The sequence below is a fragment of the Hippopotamus amphibius genome, chromosome 3, assembly GCF_030028045.1.
Source record: "Hippopotamus amphibius kiboko isolate mHipAmp2 chromosome 3, mHipAmp2.hap2, whole genome shotgun sequence".
NCBI lineage: Eukaryota > Metazoa > Chordata > Mammalia > Artiodactyla > Hippopotamidae > Hippopotamus > Hippopotamus amphibius.
Genome location: NC_080188.1, coordinates 183,236,437 through 183,253,314, shown reverse-complemented (window position 1 = coordinate 183,253,314; position 16,878 = coordinate 183,236,437). Strand labels below are relative to the sequence as shown.

Here is a 16,878-nt window from a genome sequence, read left to right as displayed (position 1 = left end):
TTCAGAGTAGAGAAGTGATTACAATCAAAGGGAGAGTAATAGGAGGTATTCTGACATTTTCAGCCAAATTTAAAGGTGGTATTGGATGAAGACAGAAAAATCACTACAATTGAAGGAAAAGAGGCAGGAATGAGAAATCAGGCTAGTTAATTCCTCAAGGATCCTCCCACACCAAGAACCAGGGGGAAAGCTCTGGTCTGTTGGAAAAAACACAAAGTAGAGGCAAACAGATATGTTCCTTAGATTTAATTAATATTGCCTTTCCCATATTTATAACTTTGGATGCTTCAACTGGAAGTCAGTATGTTAAATGTAGATAGAAATAACTGACCACCTTTTAACTACTCCAAAGGAATATATGAGGGGAAATATGAAATATGCTGAGCTAGTGGAGAAACATACATATAATGCCAAGTGGGATTACCGTTTCAAAGGTTTATAAAATGTGTCAGTACCCATTGGAGCATTTATCTAGTATTTGTGACTCACAGCATGAAGTAATCTAAATAAAATTTTTCACATTTGTGTATGATTTCAGATTTTAATTAAAAAATATATCCTGTTTATAATAGCCAAAAGTTGAAAACAACTTGAATATTCATTAGTATACATTAAGTTAAATAAATGGTAAGAGACATAAAATGCAATACTATGAAGACATTAGAAATGTTAACATAGATCTTTACCTATTAATTTGAAAAAATGCCTCCAATATATTTCTAAGAAAGCTGGATTCAAAGTAAACAATGTAGTCTGATTGCATTAAAAAACCTGTATATGTGCGTGTGTGTATGTGTGTGCCCACACATATGTAATGTGTACATATGTATAAAAACACACTTGCATGTGCTTATTTATATATTACATATGTAGGTATAAATTCATATAAGGCAAGAATGTTACTGGTAGTTATCTTTTGATAGTGAGATTAGGGGTACCTTTTGAGGAGATATTTCTTTGTGGTCTTATTTTTTGAAATTTTTATCTAATCAGACAAAAGCAAATCATTAAACAAAAACACTCCAGTAGGAACTGCTTGCTCTTCCATACCAATTACAAAAACATCTTGACTTTATTCTATTCAATCATAATAATTTAGAGACAATTATCGTTTTTTTCTGAAGACAAAATAATGACTTGCTAAATTATTTATAAGAAAGACAAGCATGAGTAACAAATGTTTCACATTACTTTTAATTAAAAAGAGTGCACAAGGTGCAAATATACGAGAGATTTTTAAAAACTGCTAACTCTTCTCTTGGATTTTTAACTATTCTGTGAATTGAAAATATTATCAAAATGTCATCTCCTCCTCTTAGAAAGGAAATTAATATCTAGTGTTTAATTTTGGTAAGTGAAGGGTAGCAGCCTTAGCTGATGCTCTCCTATTATGATTTAATTTCACCAAATACAACAGAGTGCTTTCTGCTCTTTGTAAAGAAGGCCGAGACAGGAACACTTGCACCACAGTGTTGAATAAAGATGCTGTGGTAATTTTGAGAGCTATCTATTTGATTGCTTCAGCCTCAAGGTAGTTCATCACTTCGCTATAATTCACCCGACATTGCCTCGTACACCATACTACACTTTCCCATCAGTCCGATTAGAAATAGTGACGCCTTTATCAAATTAATCTTTCTTTCCTTTAGCATGTCTGAGTTTAGGATAAGCAGAGCCTACACCTACCCATTTTGATTAATGCACTAACACTTCAGCCACTGAAATTGCACAGAGTGAATTAGATTTTAAATGCACACATACTTTAAAACCTACTCCCTGACTAGGATAATATGATTCCTTTTAATTTCTTTAATTTTTCTGTATAACTACTCACTTTTGTAACCTTTGCTAGTTTCCCAAAGGCACCTTTGTCTAAACCAGAAGGTGCTATGTCCCGTCAGCTCACGCTGCCCTCTTTTCAGCTCCATTCATCTTTCCAGACAGAAGAGTCTCTTTAAAGATTAGAGTGGAGAAAAATTAGCACCATAAGGTGAAATCATTGGTTGGTCCAACATCACTGTGAGTTTTCTTGTATTATGTGCGTCTCACTTTTCTTACATTCTTCTTTGCAATGGGCTTTGGCCCAGACTATCATTCTGCTAACAAGTTCAATTTTGAGGCCATATGTGATTAGTTTTAATGGAATTATTTGTTATATGTGAAAAAGAATGTACTTGTTTCCCATTTTCATAGGAATTTGGCATAGGCATGACTCAAGTAGCTGAGAAAAAAAATAAAAATGAAAAATGTTTGGTTAGTACCTGAATTGGGAAAGGGGTGAAATTCCATTGTCTTTTTCCAGAGGAAATATGGTCTCAGCAGCTGTGTAAGGTAAAGGAAGATACATGAGGGGAGAGAAATCATCAGGCATAGAAGCTACATATGTGCCTGTTGGGGTTAAATTTTTAATTCAACAAGAAAAGTTCCTACACCTTGTCATTCAGTTTGGCACTATGTGAATTTATAACCCTTTGCAGTTTAGTCATAGTGAATTGGCAAAAAACAAAACAAAAATCAAAATGTCTTTAGTACCTTTATCCTTTGACTGAAGATGATATAACAGCCCACTTGCCTCTAGGAAGACATTCTGCTGTGTTCCTTTATGACGGAGGCAGGCTGGCTGAACACTGTGTGACTGGTGCACACACGATCAGTGTTGTTGACCAGGACCTGCAGCGGTATAGACAGAGCTCAGAGAAAAGGGTAATTCCAGCAGGGACAGAAATGAGTCAAATCAGGGCTGTAGCATCACAAGACTCTTAACCGAGCTTAACTCTAAGTGAGGAATATTTAGATAATCTGAGAACTCATGTTACTGGATTATTTTTCTCCTTCCATTTTACTGTTTTGATTTTAGAAAACAAGACAAAGTGTAAAAATGAGGTTATGGTGCAAAGTGTGTTGAATAGAAGACCCCACTGCCTGGAATCCTGGATTCTACTTTGATGGATGCTGAATAACCTGGACACATGTCTCTCAGCCTTTGAAGTGTTTCCTATTCTCTCTCTCTCTTCCCCCTCCCCCCATCTGTCCAAAGAAGAAATTAGAACTATCTCTGGTTCATTCAAACCTCTACAGTTCTAAACGGAAAGTACAAATGAGGATCCTACAGAAAATACACTTAAACCATTCTTATTATGATTCAATAAACTATAATATTTTACAGCTGACTACTCACGAATTAATTACAGTGTGAAAAAAAGATTATATATATATATATATATATATATATGGTGCGCGCGCGTGTGTGTGTGTGTGTGTGTGTGTGTGTATGAACAGTGGGTCTTTTACCTCTGAGAATGTCACAACCACAGCCGTTGGTGACCAAAAGTACCATAAATCGTTCCGCTGAAGTGGCCATATTCTGACCCCAATCCTAGTCACACTGGTGTTGCAAGCCCAAGTGAAGGGCAGCTAGCGTGAAGAATGAGTGATGAGTGGTTTGAAGAATGAGTGGGGTAGAATGGTTTGGTATGAAAGCTCTGCTCTGAGGAAAACACCAACTCATCAGACCAGTTAGAAACCCCCCTCCCCTCCTTGAGACACACAGACATGGACCAGCGAGTGTGGGAGCAGAAGCATAGACACCCTCAGGTGGAGAAGACATTCGCAAATCTTTGCTGCACAGAGATCATCTACTTGCAAGGGTCTATCCAGCTGATTGTATTCACCTAGTAAATGGTTGCTGACTGAAAAACAAGCATCCGACCGATGATTAGCTTATGAAATTTGAGAGCATGCCTCCTAGCCGTTTGAATCTTTAGTAACAATTAACCATCTATTAGGTATTTTGTCGATGCTGAGTGAATATTTGCTAATTCTGACCTTAGCACAAACTTGTAAGACAATTACTGGAATTAGAAAGAGTCTGAACATTGAGCACTTGAAAGCTACATGACAAGTTGGTGATTCAGTCTGTAACCTTGCCCTTCTCATTATGAGAGTCTAAGCTGGAATTTTTTAAACTGTTTGATATAAGGAGGTATCATGTGGTGAGGTTATGGTTTGTGAAGTTTTATATGAAAAAGATTCTTTTTTAAAACACCTTTAATGCTATTTTTTTAAAAAAACAGTTAACATTCATTTAGAGCATTCATTCAATAACTTCATTCAATTTGGTGAATATGCTGGGAAGTATAATAAGTATAGGTTTGTAGGAATTGCAAATAAGTAATAAAGACAAATGTGTTTGTTTTTTTAAAATAAGACAACATTTATTGCAAGGAGGCATTTGCTGCCATTTGGGGATAGGAGAATAAAAATAGAATGGAAAAATGTTATATTGGGTGTTATACAAAATAACAGAAGAAAGTTATGAGTTATTTTATGTTGTAAAGTGTAAGAAAGTGAGGAGAAGTAGCTAGATTTAGAACAGATCAGAGTCCTTTGAAAAGTTATTCATTAAGTCTATACCAGATGACAAAATAGACTTCATTTACTCTACAAACAACTGATGAGAGGAAAAAAAAAAAAAACCCAAAACGATGTTTCTGCTGAGTGGAGAGTATATAACTTGGCCTCTTGTTATGATGGTTTCTACCTCCACTAAGCTTTGTTTCTCTCTTCCCTAATTATTCTTTTCTTCTTTTATAGGCTGTATTACTTTATAATAATGGAATCAATAATTCCTGTTCTTTAATAATAATAATCTTAGGAGACTGGAATCTTATTCTTATGCTGCTGCTAGGACTCACAATATTTGGGGAATTCATTTTTTACAATAACTTTCAGCATTAGATTATGAGCTATTGCATAGCCTTAGTGCTCCAAAGTTACCTGTGTTGGAAAATCAGAAACAAAATTGTGAGTGATCGAAAATTGTGAATTGGCCTGCCCCAGTCTACAAGTTTAACAAAGAGTACTCTTTGAGGGTAGTAATTTCATCTTGCAATTACTAAAATACTTCTCTAGTCACATTACTTTTGATACAGTAACAAAAATAACCCCTTAAACAAAAGTCCAAGACCAGACAGCTTCACGGGTGAATTCTACCAAACATTCAAAAAAGATTTAGTACCTATCCTTCTCAAACTCTTCCAAATAATTGAAGAAGGAATGCTTTCAAATTCATTTTATGAGGCCAGTATTATCCTGATACCAAAACCAGACAAGCACAACAAAAAGAAAGAAAATTAGAGATCAGTATCACTGATGAGCATAGATGCAAAATCCTCCTCAAAATTGCAAACCAAGCTCAACAATTAATTTATGACAAAGAAGGCAAGAATATACAATGAAGAAAGGACGATCTCTTCAGTAAATTGAGTTGGGACCACTGGACAACCATGTGCAAAAGAATGCAACTAGACTACTATCTTTATATCATACACAAAAGAGTTAACTCAAATGGATTAATGACTTGAATGTAAGACCTGAAGCCAGAAACCTTCTAGAAGAAAACAGGTAGTAAACTTCTTTCCATCAGTACTGGTGCTGAGTTTTGGGTCTGACTCCAAAAGCAAAGGCAACAAAAGCAAAAATAAACAGGTGGACTACAACAAAAAAGTTTCTGCACAGCAAAGAAAACCATCAACAAAATGAAATGATAATGGGAGAAAATATTTGCAAATCATATATCAGATAAGGAGTTCATATCCAAGATATATGAAGAACTCACACAACTCAATAACAAAAAACAATCTGATTTTAAAAATGGGCAAAGGAACTGAATAGACATGCAGATGGCCAACAGGTACATGAAAAGATGCTCAACATCACTAATCATCAGAGAAAGGCAAATCAAAACCACATGAGATATGACCTCATACCTGTCAGAATGGCTATCATCAAAAAGACAACACTTATATGTAGAATCTAAAAACCAAAACAAATGAATAAACAAAACAAAACAGGAGCAGACTTATAGATACAGAGAACAAACTAGTGTTTGTCACAGGGGAGGAGAGTGGGGATAGTGAAATAGATGAAGAGGATTAAAAGGTGCAAACTTCCAGTTATAAAATAAATATCATGGGGGGATATAAACAGCATAGGGAATACAGTCAGTAATGCTGTAATAACTTTGTAGGGTGACAGATGGTAACCAGACTTACAGTAGTAATCATTTCATAATGTATTAAAATATCAAATCACTATGTTGTACACCTGAAACTAATGTAATATTATGTCAATTATACTTCAATTAAAAAATGAAAATTAAAAATGCAATAAGACACCAGTGCATACTATAATTTCTGCAATTTGAAAAGAAATTGACAAAATACTGTAAATAACTTTATGCCCACACATTTGGTAACCTAGATGACATAGATCAATTCCTTGAAAGACAATTTGCCAAAATGAACACAAGAAGAAACAGATAATCTGAATATAAGTCTACCCATTAAAGAAATAGAATCAACAATAATCTTCCAAAAGGGGAAGCCACCAGGTCCACTTGGGTTCACTGGTGAATTCTATCAAATATTTAAGAGCAAAATGATACCAATTCTCTACAACCTCTTCCAGGGGATAGAAACAGAGGGTATACTTCCTAATTTATTCTGAGGCCAGCATTACATTAATAGCAAAATCGAATAAATAAATTTTAAGAAAAGAAAATTACAAACGAATATCTCTCATCAGCATAGATGCAAAATCCTCAACAAAATATTAACTAATCAAATCCAACAATGTATAGAAAAAATTATACACCACACCAGGTAGGATTTATCCCAGGTATACCAGGCTGGTTCAACATTTGAAAAATTAATGTAATGCTTCACATCAACAAACAAACAAAAAATCCCACGATCATTTCATTAGACTCAGGAAAAGTATTTGATAAAACAACACCCATTTATGACAAAGCTCTCAGGACACTATTACACTACAATTAGAGGAGAAATCTTTCAACTTGATAAAAAATATCTACAAGAAACTTCCATCTAACATACTTAATGGTCAGAAGGTAGAAACTTTCCCATTAAAATCAGAAACAAGACAGGGGCTTCCTAGGTGGCGCAGTGGTTAAGAATCTGCCTGCCAATGCAGAGAACATGGGTTCTATCTCTGCTCCAGGAAGATCCCACATGCCACGGAGCAACTAAGCCCGTGTGCCAATAAATAAATAAATAAATATAAATAAAAGAATCAGAAACAAGACAAAGATGTCCCCTCTTACTCCTTTTCAACATAATACTGGAAGTCCTAGTTAATGCAATAAGAAAAGCAAAAAGAAATAAAAAGTAGACAGACTGGGAAGGAAGAAATAGAGCTGTATTTGTTCATAGATGACATGATTGTCTATGTTGAAAATGCAAACAAGTGACAACAACAAAAAACCTCCTGGAACTAATAAGCAATTATAGCAAGGTTGCAGTATACAAGCTTAATATTCAGAAGTTGATCACTTTCCTATAAACCACTGATGACCGAGAGGAATTTGAAATAAAAACAATTCCATTTACATTAGCACTCCCTAAAACAAAATACTTAGGTATAAATCTAACAAAATGTGTACGTGATCTATATGAGGAAAATTACAAAACTGATGAGTGAAATCAAAGATCTCAATAAATGGAGAAATATTCTGTGTTCCTATATATGAAGAAAATATTGTCAAGATGTCAATTCTTCCCAACTTGAGCTATAATGCAATTCAATCTGAAACAAATCCCAGGAAGTTATTTGGGGGATATCAACAAATTCTAAAGTTTATATGCAGAGGCAGAAGACTCAGAACAGCCAACTCAGGATACTAAGTCCCCTACATATGAACCATCAATTTGCCGACTTTCAAAGATGCAAATGCACGTTCCAGTCAGTGTCAGGCGTGAATGAAATTGCAGCTTGCCCTCTGTATCCTATTGCTGATGATCCTTCAGCTCTGCCATCTCCCACCTCTTCTCCCTCCTCCAGTCAGTAACTCTTCTTGCCTGTTCACTTGATGCCAGCCCCTGGATGCCAGCTGTTGTACTGTACTACTTTTCGAGGTACTGAACTGCAAGATTAAAAGTGTTCTCTTTATTTTTTTGTTTGTTTTTTATGTATTATTTGTGTGTAAAGTATTATAAACCTGTTATAGTACAGTACTATATAGCTGATTGTTGGGTACCTAGGCTAACTTTGTTGGACCTACCGACAAATTGGTCTTACGAACACACTCGGGATGGAACTTGTTCATATGTAGGAGACTTACTGTATTGAAGGAGAAAAGTTGGAGAACTGACATTACCCAACTTCAAGACTTACTATAAAGCTATAATAATCAAGTCAGTGTGATATTGGTGAAAAAATAGATTAATAGATTAATGTAACAGAATAGAGAACTCAGAAATAGACCAACGTAAATATAATCAATTGATCTTTGACAAAGGAACAAAGGCAACACAATGGAACAAAGATAGTCTTTTCAACAAATGGCATTGAAACAACTGGACGTCCACATGCAAAAAAAAAAAAAAAAGAGAGAATCTAGACACAAACCTACACCCTTCATAGAAATTAACTTAAAACAGATCACAGACCTAAATGTAAAATGCAAACTATAAAACTACTAGAAGATAACATAGGAGAAAACCTAGATGACCTTGCATATGGTGATGACTGTAAGTACAATATAGGGCACAATTCATGAAAAAATTAATTAAGATGGACTTCATTAAAATTTAAGACTTCTGCCCTGTGAAAGACAATGTCAAGAGAATGAGACAAGCTGCAGACTGGGAGAAAATATTTGCAAAAGACTTCTGATAAAGAGGTATAAAAAAGGACTCTTGTAAACTCAACAGTAACGAAACAAACAACCTAATTACAAAAATGGGTCAAAAACCTTCACAGACACCTCACCAAAGAAGATATAATACAGGTGGCAAATAAACATATGAAGCATATGAAATAAGCATATAAAATGTACCACATATGTCATCAGGGAAATAAAAGTTAAAACAATGAGGTACCACTACACACCTATCAAAATGGCCAAAATTCAAAACTCTGACAACACCAAATGCTGGTGAAGATGTTGAGCAATAAGAATTCTCATTTACTGTTGGTGGGAGTACAAAATGGTACAGTCACTTTGCAAGACGGTTTTGCAGTTTCTTACAAAACATTCTCTTACCATATAATATAGCAACTGCACTCCTTGCTATTTACTCAAAGGAACTGAAAACTTATGTCTAGACAAAAACTTGCACACAGATACTTCTAACAGCTTTATTAATAATTGCCAAAACTTGGAAGCAACCAAGATATCCTTTCAGTAGGTGACTGGAGAGATAAACTGTGGTACATCCAGACAATGGAAAATTATTCAGTGCTAAAAGAAGAAATGTGCTATCAAGCTGTGAAAACACAGTGAAGAAACTTAAATGCATATTACTCAATGAAAGAAGCCAAAAGGCTACGTACTATATGATTCCAACTATATGACATTCTGGAAAATGCAAAACTATGGAGACAGTAAAAAAAGTCAGTGATTGCCAAGCATGGGAGTGCGAGGGAGGGATGAAAAGGCAGAACACAGAGAATTTTTATAGTGAAAATACTCTGTGTGACATTATAATAATGAATACATGTCATTATAAATTTGTTTAAACCCATACAATGTACACCTCCAAGAGTGAGCCATAATGTAAACTATGGACTTTTGTTGATTATGATCTGTCAGTGTAGGTTCATCAGTTGTAACAAATGTACCACTTTGATGGGGGACATTGATAATAGGAGAGGCTCTGCATGTTTGAGGGCAGGGAGTATATGGGGAATCTCTGTACCTTCCTTGCAATTTTGCTGCGAACGTAAAACTGCTCTTTAAAAAAAATAATTTTATAAAAAGAATAAAAATAAAAGAATGACAATACCAAAACATCACACAATTGTAACTCTCCTCCAGTACACTGGTAGAAATTTACGTTTATACCATATCTTTGTTAAACTTTTTATATATTGTCATTAGAACTTATCACATGCATATTCTGTAACCCAGCAATTCCTCTCCAACATATATCTAAAAGAAATGTGTACTCGTGTTCACCAAGAGATACATGCAAAAGGTTCAAACTATATGACTGTACAGCCTTGAAGTTTAGAAACAACCCAAATGTCCATCTATTGATGAGTGGAGAAACAAATTGTGGTGTGTCCATATGATGGAATATTGTTTGGCAGTAAAAAGGAATAATGTACTGATACACGTGACAACATGGATGAACCTCAAAAATATTACTCTAAGTGAAATAAGCTATTCACAAAAGACCACATGTTGTATGGTTCCATTTACATGAAAGGTTCGGAATAGGCAAGTGTATAAAGACAGAAATACCAGTGGTTAACTAGGGAGGGGTATGGAGATTGACTGCTAATGGGTGTGAGTTTCTTTTGGGGGTAATGAAAATGTTCTAGAGTTAGATTATGGTGACGGTTGAACAGCTTTGTAATATACCAAAACCATCTAATGTATATTTTATTTTTTTTATTTTTTATTGGAGTCTAGTTGCTTTACACTGCTGTGTCAGGTTCTGCCGTACAGCAAAGTGATTTGGCCATATGTATACATATATCCTCTCTTTTTTGGATTTCCTTCCCATTTAGGTCATCACAGAGCACCGAGTAGAGTTCCCTGTGCTATCCAGTAGGTTTTCATTAGTTATCTATTTTATGTATAGTATCGATAGTATATATATGTCAATCCCAATCTCCCAACTCATGCCACCTAATTGTACGTTTTAAATGGGTGAATTCTACAGTGTTATTCATAGCCCGATGAAACTATTTTTAAAAACACTAAGAAATACCAGTGCATACTCATTATAATAGTGAAATTTTAAAAGAATGGTAATCACAAAATATGGCTCACTGTAACCCTCAGCCAGTAAGTTGATAGGAATATAAATTTCCTGTCAGCTAGAAAAACTAATGGGCTATGGCCACAAAAGCTTAACGCATATATATGCTGTGACCCAGTAATTCCTCTATGTATACACCTAAGGGAGATGTGTGTATATACTCTGTAAAACATAGATACAAAATATCAATGAAAACACTATTTGTAACAGCCAAAAGCCTGGAAACTGCCCACAGGGCTACCAACAGTACAAAAGATAAATAAATTGCGGTATAATCATAAAATAAAATATAATAACAAAAATGAACACTACCGCTGCTCTCAACAACATAGAAGAATCTCATAAATGTAGCGTTGAGTAAAACCCACCAGACATACAACATACATACAAACAAATTTGTCCATTTCTTTAAGGTTAAAAAACAATAGACAAAATGAATCTCTGACGATTAGGGATGAAGCCATAGTAACTCTAAGGGAACACAGCGGTCTTCTGGAGAGGTGGGTTCTGGTAATGTTTTATTTCTTGATTTAGGTTGTGAATACATTCATGTTTCATTTGTGAGAATTCGATAAGCTGTATTTTTCATGAATTGTGCAGCTTCCTGTCTGTACATTTTGCTTCATTTACAATTAGCCCAGTGAGGGTGGAAGGAGATGGGGGAGGGGGCGGGGAGGACAAAAACCAAAACCCTGGAGAGCCACGTTCTCTCTGAGGATGGCACCTACTCCTCTGCTGCACCTGCACTGCTATGAAAACACCGACCCCATGACTTTATCTACTTTTTAAGAGAAGCTGGGAATATTCCCCTGAAATTCTCTATCTTTAGGTGTTTGCAAAGATTTCATTTGTCAAAGCATTGTGAAAACCATCCAAAGCACCACCAGAGCTGGGTTTCCCTTGCTTGGCAGTTTGGGTAACTCTAATGGCTGTTTCAGGGGGCTCTGTCACTTAACTCTGTGCATGGTCTCGGCAACACTTCTTAACATCTCCAAGCCTCAGTTTTCTCACCTATAAGAATTAGAATAATAGTACTTTCTCTCCAGGTTATTAAGAGGACCGACTGCTTGTTAAAATCACTTAAGACTATGCCTTTAATTCAGTAAGCTCTCAATACATGGTCATTGTTATTATTATTATTTTTATTGCCAGAGTACTCTCTGAGGATAACTGGAAAAAAAAAAAAAAAGGGTGACAGCTTAAAACAAAGACATACAGCTACAGCTTTCCACTCCCATATTTTCCTGTCGTCCCTATCTTTCTCCTCTCCCACTAACTGGCTTCCTGTCTTAAATCTCCTCCTGCTATCGCCCTACTAAAGGCCTCAGAAGTCACCACCACTTGTTTAGAATGAAAATGGGAGTAGGGCGGCTGGAGGATCTATTTCTATTGCCCCACTGTGAGTCTCTGAACTCATTTTTTCTCATAGAAACACTGTGAAATGTGGTCCTTTATTTCTAAAATGTTATTCCTGTTTTAGAGAAAGTAGGATATGAGCTGGATAGCTTTTTGTGGACTGCCCTGGACACCTAACCACAATAAATAATATAGAGTTATTTTCAGAGGTATATGCATTGGCGGTTTCAAACTGCCTGTAAAAGAAAATTTGGTACATACCTGTCTTTTTGTGGGACTTCTTGTGCCACAATATTAAGGTTCAAATTTCATACGTATACACAATGTTCAGGGTAATCTCATAAAGTGAAAACCCATAGGTAATTACATTTTCATTTTAGCTTTCATAACTCAAACTTTACAAACACGAGTAACAAATAGAGCATTGTACCTTCCAAAATCCTGATATTATATTTTGATAACATTCTACTGCAGAAATAGGGAAAATAAAAGACAAGCCTTGGCAGAGAGATGTCAACCTTAAGGGTAAATCAGAAAGTGAATAACAATCACCTATGTGATCAAAAATTTGTTCTACTAAACTTCAACCATCTACAACTGATTTTCAGCATTCAAAATGCACTTGGGTGTACTTATCTAGATGGCCCTTTGAATCAATATTTACACTGAAAATCAGTAATATCTAATAATTAAACATTATTTGCATGGTGTGCTCATAATTATTCTAATTAATATTTCCAAAGTCATGTGAGGTTAGGATTTATTATCTCCACTTTCAGATGAGAAAACTAAGATAGGTTAAGTAAATAAACGAGTATCATAGAAAATCGCATTTTCTAAGTTGGGATTGGACTCAGGTCTAGTATGAATCTTCAGCTCAGGCCCTTAGTTGTTGCATTAGAACGATGCCCCTGGTGGTGGTTGTTAACAGTCCTCCAAAGGCCATGCTTTGGCTCCTTGACAGGAAACAGCATTCTGGAAACCAAGAGAGTATCAATCTACTCCTTCCTTTCAGTGAACAGTTCCATTCCTTAACTTAGATCAGGATGGTGATGGTGATCTCTTTCACTGTATTTCTTAGGGTCTAGCAAAGTCAGCCCATTTCCTTGGGCCACAGGAATGAAGGAAGAAAGGGATTTTTTGTTCCATTGTTAGTAAATGATTTCGTTCTTATAAGGCAGAGCAAAAGCAAGACAGCAAGAAAAGAAATATGAGATCTCATTTGGGGATAAAGAAAACAATATTTTTCAAATGGTATATAATTGTGTATAAATAAATATGTGCATGTATAATAAAAAAGTAGAGTGTAATTAAAACACTTGAAATATCTCAGCCAAAATGACGCATAAAAATTCTACGGTCCCACAACTTTACTACCATCTTCTCTCAGGTCACTGGCTTATTATCCCCAAATACCCTCCCTTTAAAGAAAAAGAAGCAGAAATAAAGAGAGCAACTCAACATCGAGAAGGGAAGAAAGTGAGAATAACATATTGGGAACAGAAACCACAGTCTAACTAGAGCTTCCCCACCTTCATTACCATCCTTCCAAATAAATCTCCCTGCTCCTCTTGAGCTGGCAAATAAAAAAATCAACCCACAAGATATATGTGTGTGCTTCTCCTGATGAGCACTGCCATCCATCTACAGTACGTCCCACATGCCAGTTTGAAGATGGGCTAGAGGGAGAATTAAAGACTTCAGAAAGTCCACAGCATAATCAAGAAGGCTTTTTTCTTCTGACTACACAGCTTTCATCTCTGTCTTGTATGATTTTCTCCCCATCTCCTTCTCTCTGTGGCAAAGATCCTGATTGCTGATGGGACATTAACTGATCATATAACTAACCTTTCAGGGCAACCAACGGGTTTCAAATATATAGCACCAATGCCTTTGATGAGTTTCATTTGGGCAAGGACTGTTAATTCAGGTATGTCCACACTCACACATTAGAATCCTGAATTCTGAGATTTTACAAGAGGATGTCCAGTTTCAAATGTATTTTTTTATTTTATTCATTTATTTTTTTAATTGGAGTATAGTTGATTTACAATGCCTTGTTAGTTTCTGCTGTACAGCAAAGTGAGTCAGCTATGCATATACATATATCCCCTGTTTTTTGGATTTCCTTCCCATTTAGGTCACTACAGAGCACTGAGTAGAGTTCCCTGAACTAGACAGTAGGTTCTCATTAGTTATCTATTTTGTACATAGTAGTGTATATATGTCAACCCCGGTCTCCCAATTCATCCCCTGCCCCTTACCTCCCACCCCTTGGTATTTTTTTTTAATTTCAAATTTAAAAAATCTTTTAAAGTACTATGGCAGGGTGCAGACCTTGCCTCAAATTGGGATGAAATTTCAGTGGAAGAAGTAAATATATTAATTTATCTGAAATAGTTAGATGTTTTTCTTTGTTTTTGGTCTCAATACAAGTAGCACTACTCTAGATGGTGATTTTTTTTTCATTGTTTGAGGTTTAATGGCATATAGTAAGTTCCCCCCAAAATTATTTATTCTAACTTCTCACACCTGCTGGAATTCTTTGTCAGGTATCCACACCCATGCTTGAGCATTCCTAAGTCTTGGGAATAACTCTCCCTCTCAAGAGAGTACGTTCCATCTTGGGCTTTTAAAATTATTTAAGATTTCTTCATTATATGGAGTCTGTGATTTTACTTATGGCTACTAATTTGGTGCTTTAGAATGAACTGAGTCTCTTTTTCATACGGCTGTCCTTCAAGCATTTGGAAAAGAGACCATGACTCACCTGAGATTTCTTTTGTCTGTTAAACATCCTTAGTTGTTTTTACCACTCCTTCTCTAAGGCAGACATTGCTAATTGTAATCTTCATTTCTACTCCTCTGAGCTCAGAATCCTTCTTCACATGGCTCTCCAGACAGACACTATTCCATTTGAATTGAAATGTGAGTTGAAACCCATTTGCCAACCTTGGGATTTTGGTTTCAATATGATAAATTTCAGTGAAGATGGAGGAGGGGATGGATTAAAGCTCTTTAATAATTTGAACATGCTCTAGTTTGGGTACTGGTCCAAGGTTGATGTCAGTGTTTCCTTCAAATTAAATTAAGGAATTACACAGGATGTCAACTGTGCCCTTGGTGATGCAGATTCCATTAAGAAGAACTGTTTCTGAGCAGATCATTGGAACCAAAACGCCCATATTTGGCAAAATCCTCAGAGCTAGATTATTAAGAGAACAAGGCCATAAAAATGAATGACTGAGTGGTCTCTGTAAACATTATGTCAGAACTTTTGTTTGGCTTAATTTAAGAAATGATTAATTAGTTTTTATTCATTTTTATTCAAGTTCATATATTTCACAGCTTGTGTCAAACACCTAGAAGGCAGAATAGCCTTGTTTGACAGCAATATATGCTTTCCGTTCAGAGCAGGTTTTGTTTCAGAGTGCTATTTCTTTATAAAATACTTAAAGAAGGTTTTCAGAAGAAAATACTGCTTAGACGCTTAATCTCCTTTTACACGCATCGTCACCTTCTGCCAAGAGAACTGGAGAATGTTCTGTCTTTGTGGCATGAGATCATGCTCATCTACTGCCAAGCTTCAGAGAGGCCACCCAGAGTACATATTTCTCCATCTGTCAGCACCAGGAAACCACTGCAATTTATGGATGAGCAATTATTAATACAAGTTTGTGGCTCTTTTCTGGGTACAAGTTTTGGGGAAGAAGTTAGGGTGTGCAAATACAGTGCCTATCTGTGATAAATTGATGTTAAACTTGTTGAGTTTGATTATTTTTTTAAATAGTCAAGTTATAATTGTTTCCTTAATTTCTCTTTCTGATCTTAATTTCACTCTCTGATATAGTTCATAGGTATATACACACTGCTATATATAGAATAGATAACTAATAGCGACCTACTGTACAGCACAGGGAACTCTACTCAATAGTCTGTAATTGCCTGTATGGGAAAAGAATCTAAACAAAGAATGGATATATGTATATGTATAACTGATTCTGTACACCTGAAACTAACATTCTAAATCAACTATACTCCAATGAAAATTTTTTTAAAAATAAATTAAATAATAAATAGTCAAGTTGCCTTCAAACAATAACGAAGCACTTAATTTCTCCCCACTTGACCTATGTATTCTATATAAGCTGCTGACACAGACTATATAAACATCAAATATCTCTGCTTGTGGCTCCAATTCACTGTAATAACAGTTTGTGTGCTTAGAATGATTGCCCCAATGCCTTTGCTTAATAAGAATGGAAAAACTATTACTTAAGTGAATCTTCCAGTGGAAATATTTTTAAAAAATAAACCATCTCCAGGGAGATGTTTGGCCTAAGAGAAGGCCTTGGTGGTAAAATGGGTAAGAACTCTTGATAGAGTCCTGTTGACTTAGAGAATGCTGGTACCATGTAAATTCTGGAAAAGGGCCTGGTTCAGGAGGGAAGGTGATTGTGTCTGAGATAAATTTACTTTGAAATGAGTGTATGATATTTCAGTGAAAATGTGTTGCAGAATGTGAAGTTATGAGGTTGTGGTTCTGGTGAAAAGTCAGGACCAAAAATATAAATTAAGGCGTCAGTCAGGATATAGATTAAGTCTGAATCAACGACAGGGAATTAGTTCACAAAAATAGTAAAAAAGGAATAGGAAACCTGGGAATTGAGCATAGGAGGAGAGAATGTAAAGGGAAAAAAAGTGGAATAATAGTAGAAATCTTGCAAATCTG

The 16,878-nt window shown here is 35.6% G+C and overlaps 1 protein-coding gene across 1 annotated transcript in view; it reads left to right on the top strand.

Moving 5' to 3' along the window:
• The window catches only part of SPATA17 (spermatogenesis associated 17), a 188,709-nt gene extending 185,693 nt beyond the window's left edge, over positions 1 to 3,016 (top strand). The window contains exon 11 of the mRNA XM_057728510.1: positions 2,858 to 3,016. The gene's annotated coding sequence lies outside the window, so the exon portion shown is untranslated. The remainder of the gene's footprint in view (positions 1 to 2,857) is intronic.
• Positions 3,017 to 16,878: the final 13,862 nt, after the last annotated feature.